At 37.7% G+C, this 6,503-nt stretch overlaps 1 protein-coding gene across 1 annotated transcript in view; it reads right to left on the reverse strand.

Moving 5' to 3' along the window:
* The window catches only part of HAO1 (hydroxyacid oxidase (glycolate oxidase) 1), a 55,312-nt gene that overhangs the window by 34,016 nt on the left and 14,793 nt on the right, over positions 1-6,503 (reverse strand). The window lies entirely within an intron of this gene.

Genomic DNA, 6,503 nt, shown 5'->3' on the forward strand with positions numbered 1-6,503 from the left:
CCTGTTCTGTTACAAATAGCTCCCAGAGTTACTGGTGCACAATGTTTACTTTTCAATTATTAAATCACACGGAGCTAAAATTTGGAATATGAGTCCCGAAATTCTAAATTGCCACTGTTTCCAGTAGTAGGCATTCCATAAATATTTAGTGACTTAATCAATTATTCCCAGAGAGGCTCCTGGATGTTGAGGGAATATCACAGTCTGTGCTGATGTATTATCACTTGAGGCTAAGATATTACTCTCAGGAGAAAGAGAGGAGCATATCTTAGAAGACTCATGCTCCCCAGAACAAATATTAACTGATATCTGTGATCCTAATTCACTTACAATTAATTGCTCTTATGCTAGGATCGACTAAGGGAGCCTGGGATTTTACAAGGATTGTTTGCAGAGACAATAAAAAAAATTCCTATTCTTCTAAAGACAGATCTAAGATTAAGTTGGCATATACCAGTATGACATTGATGTTTATTAAAATATTGAAATACCTTCATTCTAATTGGTAAATAACCATGGTTCTGAAGTAAATATGTCCCGCTTTTGAGTCCCTTCAATATGCCAATGTGCTTTCATGTATCATCATTTCCTTCCTTCTCTAAGGAACCCCCAGACTTTTCCACAAACCAGCACCTTCAACATTAACACCTGGCAGAGCTGGAGGTATCCAACCCTCTTAGAGCACTAGAAACCAGCATCTGAACATCTCTTCTAATTGGCCAAAGTCATTTGCTGTACTCATTGCTAAATATTTCAAATATCACCTTTGCCTGAGAGAGAAAGATAAACCCTTCTAGCTCACACCACTCTTTTGGGGACAAAAAAAATAATGTAATCTTTAAAATGTTATAAATGCCTAGCATGGTCAGACTTTGTTAAAAGTTCCTTAGAGGCAAGGCCTGGCTCTTGCCCATGATAAAGATCCCTAATGTTGATCTAAGTAAAAAGAAGTCTTGGATTTTCTAATAGTCAGCACATCCTAGAGAGGACACATCCAAGAGCCAACACCATCATGTAAACATTGGTCCCATGTGATATCCCAGGACTTCTTAACTTTCACTCATACCTTCTTTTATTATCCCTAAGACATATCTTCAATGATAAACAACCTACACTTGTCATGCTCTAAACATATTCAGACTTTGTCCAGGTATTTTATATTTCTTTCTTTTCTTTACTTGGAGGTAATAGTAACTCATTATGCCATTGCTATAAGGAAAAGGCATATGAGACACACACACACACACACACACACATACACACACTATCACTAAAAGAGACACCAAAACCCTGAGGCATTGAAACATCTAAGATAAAGCCATATATATGACCTAGAAGATAATATTTGTATCTCAGAATGAAACGGAATAATGGATTGAGAGTCAGAAGGCCTGGGCTACAGTCCCCGCTATGCCATCCATGAAGCATACTTTATCTGCAAAATGGCTATAACCAGAGCCCTTCTGTCCCTGCCCACTTCGTAGCATTGCAGAATAGTCCTTGAGACAAGGTCTGTGAACATTTTCTGTGTATACCCTGAAGCCATGCAATCATAAAGATGAGAGACTGCCTAAGGCTATTTGGAAAAAGAAGTCCTAGGTAGCTTTTTAAATTTTCATAATTCTGGGCCGGCCCGGTGGCGCACTGGAGAGTGCGCCACTTGGGAGCACGGTAGCGCTCTCGCCAAGGGTTTGGATCCCATATGGAGACCGTTTCCCGTTCACTGGCTGAGCACGGTGCAGGCGCAACACCGAGGGTTGCGATCTCGTTGCCAGTCCCCGGTACAGGCGCGACACTGAGGGTTGCGATCCCAGTAAAAAAGACAAAAAAGGAAAAAAAAATTTTTTTTCATAATTCTGCCAAGGACCTGGGTTTCTTAACATCATTGTTAATTAATGTTCTTCACACTCAGATTTCCTTGGCAATGCCTTTGATGCTCAAAAAAAAAAAAAAAAAACCATTTCTTTTCCCTCGATAATATAGTGTCAAACGTTCACTACTTTTAGAAAAAAATACTCTTAAATAAGAGACGAATCTTCTCCAGACCAGAAACCTTTCTGCAAGGACCTACATAGAGAAAGAATTTCTAAGGTAACTTCTGCATCCCCAGGGTACACATTCCTTCGGAGAGCCAGGGATAAGATAATAGCACATAATCCAACAGGTGCAACAGAAGCATGACTTCCCTCACCCCCCACACTCTACCTATTTATGAATTTCCAGGGAGGGAACTGAAGAGTAAGTCTAAAGGGTTTTCAGCATTTACATAGTCCAGCCATCAACCAAAAATACCTAGAAGAAAAATTTTTAAATTCTCAGTATATTTTTTTGTTTTTCTACTCTTCTATTTGCAATATAACCGTACATAAAATAATATGGAAATAAACAAAATCAAAATCATTGTTTACTATCACTCCTACATCATACCCCATCAAAAATGGGCTGTGGGCAAATGGAAAATGTTAGTGCTTTCTGTTTCAGAATATATGTTACTCTCAGACCCATCCACAATGAAGCTTCTTATTGGAGTTAAGTCACATGCCCAAAGGTGGGGAAATGCTACAAAGGTCTGCAATAACCAGGCATAAGGTAAGTATGGTTTTGCCTCCCAACCCGCCATTCAATAGGGGGTTAGCTAAATTTCCTACACCATGGAACCTGTATTCGACTACTGAGGTTACATCAACTCATATCAGATATGAATGCAGCTACCTCTGGGGTTGATACAAATCCTAAATTCCAATGTACAGTGATTTAAATGGGTTAGAACAGGTAAATAGCTTTGCAAAACTGTATGAGTTGGCAATATCCTTCCTAGAGCTGAGAAATGCAATTGTGCTTCTGGAGTTTGGCAGAGTTTCTTTTTACATTAAGCCTTAATGAAAACACTTATTTTTGATCCAGGTAATCTGGATATGGAGTGGCGAAGACAGGAAAAGTATTGTGTGCTTACAAATTTTTAGGGTCCTGGATACTAAGCCTGCCCATCCCAAGTCTTTAATTGAAGACTACTCTAAACACATCTCTCTCATTTATCTGCACTCTGCTTCTTACTTCCTGCTCACTTTGGGCAGTCATCTGAAATCAGCTGGCTCTTAGACGACCTTAGAAGGAAATGATATTCATGCTACACTGTTTGAGGATTTAAACTATGCCTTTGGCTGGGAACCATCAGGAACTGTCATCCTGGGCTCTGTCCCATGCTTCTCAAGCTTTGATGTGTGTAGGAATCACGTGGGGATGTTGACAAAATTCAGATTCTGACCCTGTAGTGGGACCTGAAATTCTGTATTTTTTAAAAGCTACTGAGTGATGCTGATGCTGTTGTTCCTTGGACCATACTTTTAAATACAGTGAGGTAGATATTTTCTTTCACAAGGACTCATCCAAGTTAATGGGATATGTTAGATGGCCTGAGCAAATATAGAACCTTATAGAAGACTGAAAGGAGAGACTTAGCAATGGTGGTAGGGTGGATAGTGGCTGTCGAATGTCTTGCCAATTGCCAGCCAAGCCCTGCTGATGAATCTGTCTTTCTTCTCTGCTGTACCCTTCTGGAGAGGGGCACAGGTACATTTGCCACATTTGCTCATGCATTCAAATCTAACTAGCTTTAAAATCAAGGCATTAACCTGCATTACAATAACAGCCCCTGCACACTTAATCATCATCAGATGTCTTATCAGCTTTCTTATCCTGGATTTGTCCAGCTTCCTAGAGTTCAGATTAGAAGAGACAATAAATGAAGAAAAAAATAAAATAAAATAAAAATAAAATGGCAGTAGATGAAGAAGAAGAGAAAGATTACTCAAAGCTGAGACGGCATGAGTTATTAATGATGAAATAGTTTCCAAATGTTTAATGTCAGGTCCAACAATCTTACACAGAATAAAGATGTTTGTCATCAAGTAAAACTAAAGTTTATCATTCTCAGCTTGACTAGGAAGGGAATTATCACGCATTCAAGAATGATGCTTATCCACAGCTACCACCACCACCACCGCAGCAGAGAAAAATATAAAATGTTAGTTATCAAAGGGAGCAAATGTTTAATATTTGGAACATTAATACATGTGGGACAAATCATATGCCCAGATTTGAGCAGAAAAATTAAGCAATGTGCTACTTTGGGTCTAAATGATTTCTTTAATAGCTCCCTTTTATGGGAAAGGAGAGTTGAGTTTCCAAAATTGTGGTTTTAAAGGAGGAAGGAGGAGAAAGAAAATGGGTAATATATTCAAAAGACCCGAAGTTTTTTTTTTTTTTAGATGCATTTGATTAAAAAGCTCCTGCAAAACTTAGTCACCAAAACAGCTGTGCTGAAAATAATTTTGTTGAGAAAACGCATTTTGTCATCTGCACAGGAAGTCATTATATAATGGGGAAAATATGCAGTGACAATGTACCAAGCAGTTGTGTGGTTCTACACTCAGAGTCTGACATGCTGAAGTGTTTGTGTAACTGTGCACCATAAAGTCCATTGCATGTGTCTGCCTTTCTTCACTCAAGAACTATCATTATATCATTATACTGGTTTGTTAAAGACACAATGAACATTGTTGTATGGATGTCTAAAATTACAACTGAGATTACCCAGAAAAATTAAGTTTTGAAGTCAGTGATCTAAGAGAACAAAACTTCCACTAAAATTATGCTCAAAATACTTAGAAGGGGTCAAACAAATCTTAATTTATGATTTAGAGAACTTAACCAACTTAAACACTGCCAAGAAAGGCCAGGAAATCAGACAATTTTTCCAGTGCTTTCATGACAGTCCATTGTCTGACTCTGGAGCAGTATAATCTTGAGTGATCACACTGCCGTTCTACCTCTAGACCTCTTTTTTACTATATGGAAATGTTTGCAAGGAACAATTAGTCCCAGGGACATCTTGGCCTTCTCTTCCTTGCTTCCACTTTATTTCTGGGAAAGAACTCTGCAATAAACTAAAACATTAGCTCTACTGTAATACTCCTGGGTTATTATTCTGTCATTTTATTGAGTTTTTCAGGCCTTGGCATAAATGGCAGATTGCTTGGAGACCACACCACAGTGAGATGGTTTTTAATGTCAAGTTTGTACACAACAACTTCAATCAACTTCCCACAGTTTAACAACCTCAGTGTTGGAATACACAATGTGAGTCTTTGACTTCTCACTGTCACATTTTGATGTTATCAGGCATACTAATAATTTAGAGGAAAAATCAATCTCATGCTCTCAAGAAAACTACTCAATAGCTTTAATTTTGGTACAAAATCCTAGAAATTCTACCATTTGATGCTGGTCTTTAAAATAGCTAGATCCTAATTTTTTAATAGTTGTCTTAGATTAATGAAGTTTCTCTCATTGCAAAGTGATTTCAACACTCAATCCACCATTTTTATGAAACATATTTTATAAATACATAATACAGTACGTATGTATATATATAAAGGAGGCCCATAATCTTTTAATATGTGCATATGTGTATATGTAATGTGTGTGAGTGTGTGTGTGTGTGTGTGTGTGTGCGCGCGTACACAGGAAGAGCATGCCACTGGCTTTTGATTGTTGGAAAAGCAGGTCCAAAACATAAAGTTGAGCTGAAATTGGCTAAATTAAAGCTACAAAAAGTGTGAACTGTTTTTTGTTTTTACTACACTGACACAAAGAGTATTCCCTTCCAAATGTTTAGCTAATATAACCTGAACAAAGCTTTAGTGATTTCTTTCTTCTTTGTTCCTCCCTACTTTTGTTTCTTACTAAAAGTGGATAAAATAATGGGCAAAGACAAATAACGAGGTCAGACATTAGAGTGACACAGATCTAGGTTTGAACCTTATTCCACCAGTGACTGGCACTAGACCTTGGTAGAGAGCTTTCTTCTCCTCCACTGTCAAATGAGAACGATAATGACTTTGCAGATCTATTGTGAGGATTGACCAAAAGTATGTAAAGTCTAAACATTACACCTGGTGAATAAAAGGCACTCCACTTCAGAAAGAGTAGAAGTTTCCTTTAAAGCAAGTTCAGTGATTTGCTGGGATTATGTAAAATTGAGAATAATGGGGATAATTTCTTAGTAGGTGTGCTGAAATGTATATCTACCCTGTTACCTAGTACAATACATAAATATTTAAATCAATAAACTTTCAAAAATACATCATTTGGGTTTGGAGCAAAGGAAATGATGTTTCCTGTTGAATGTTCTTTCATTCAATGTTAAGGTTGATCACTTAATCTCAGAAAATCCAGAAAATTCAACAACTAAAGCTCTCACCTATACCCTAACTCAGTTCTTTGGGGTCTGTATGGCTCTTTGTGTTCCTCTGCAATCTGTTCCACCTGCATCTTAATAGGTGGTCAAGTCATAGCTGAATCCCAAAACTTTGGAATGTTCTGGCTTTTTAGGCTCAAAAAGAAAGTGTTTAGATTTAATGGTTTTATGGCCCATTGAATCCTGTGTGGTATCCTCTAATTGCATCCAGGGGCAGGAATTTCTTTTAAAACTTTTTTTTTTT

This window comes from Galeopterus variegatus, unplaced genomic scaffold, assembly GCF_000696425.1.
Source record: "Galeopterus variegatus unplaced genomic scaffold, G_variegatus-3.0.2 Scaffold3616, whole genome shotgun sequence".
NCBI lineage: Eukaryota > Metazoa > Chordata > Mammalia > Dermoptera > Cynocephalidae > Galeopterus > Galeopterus variegatus.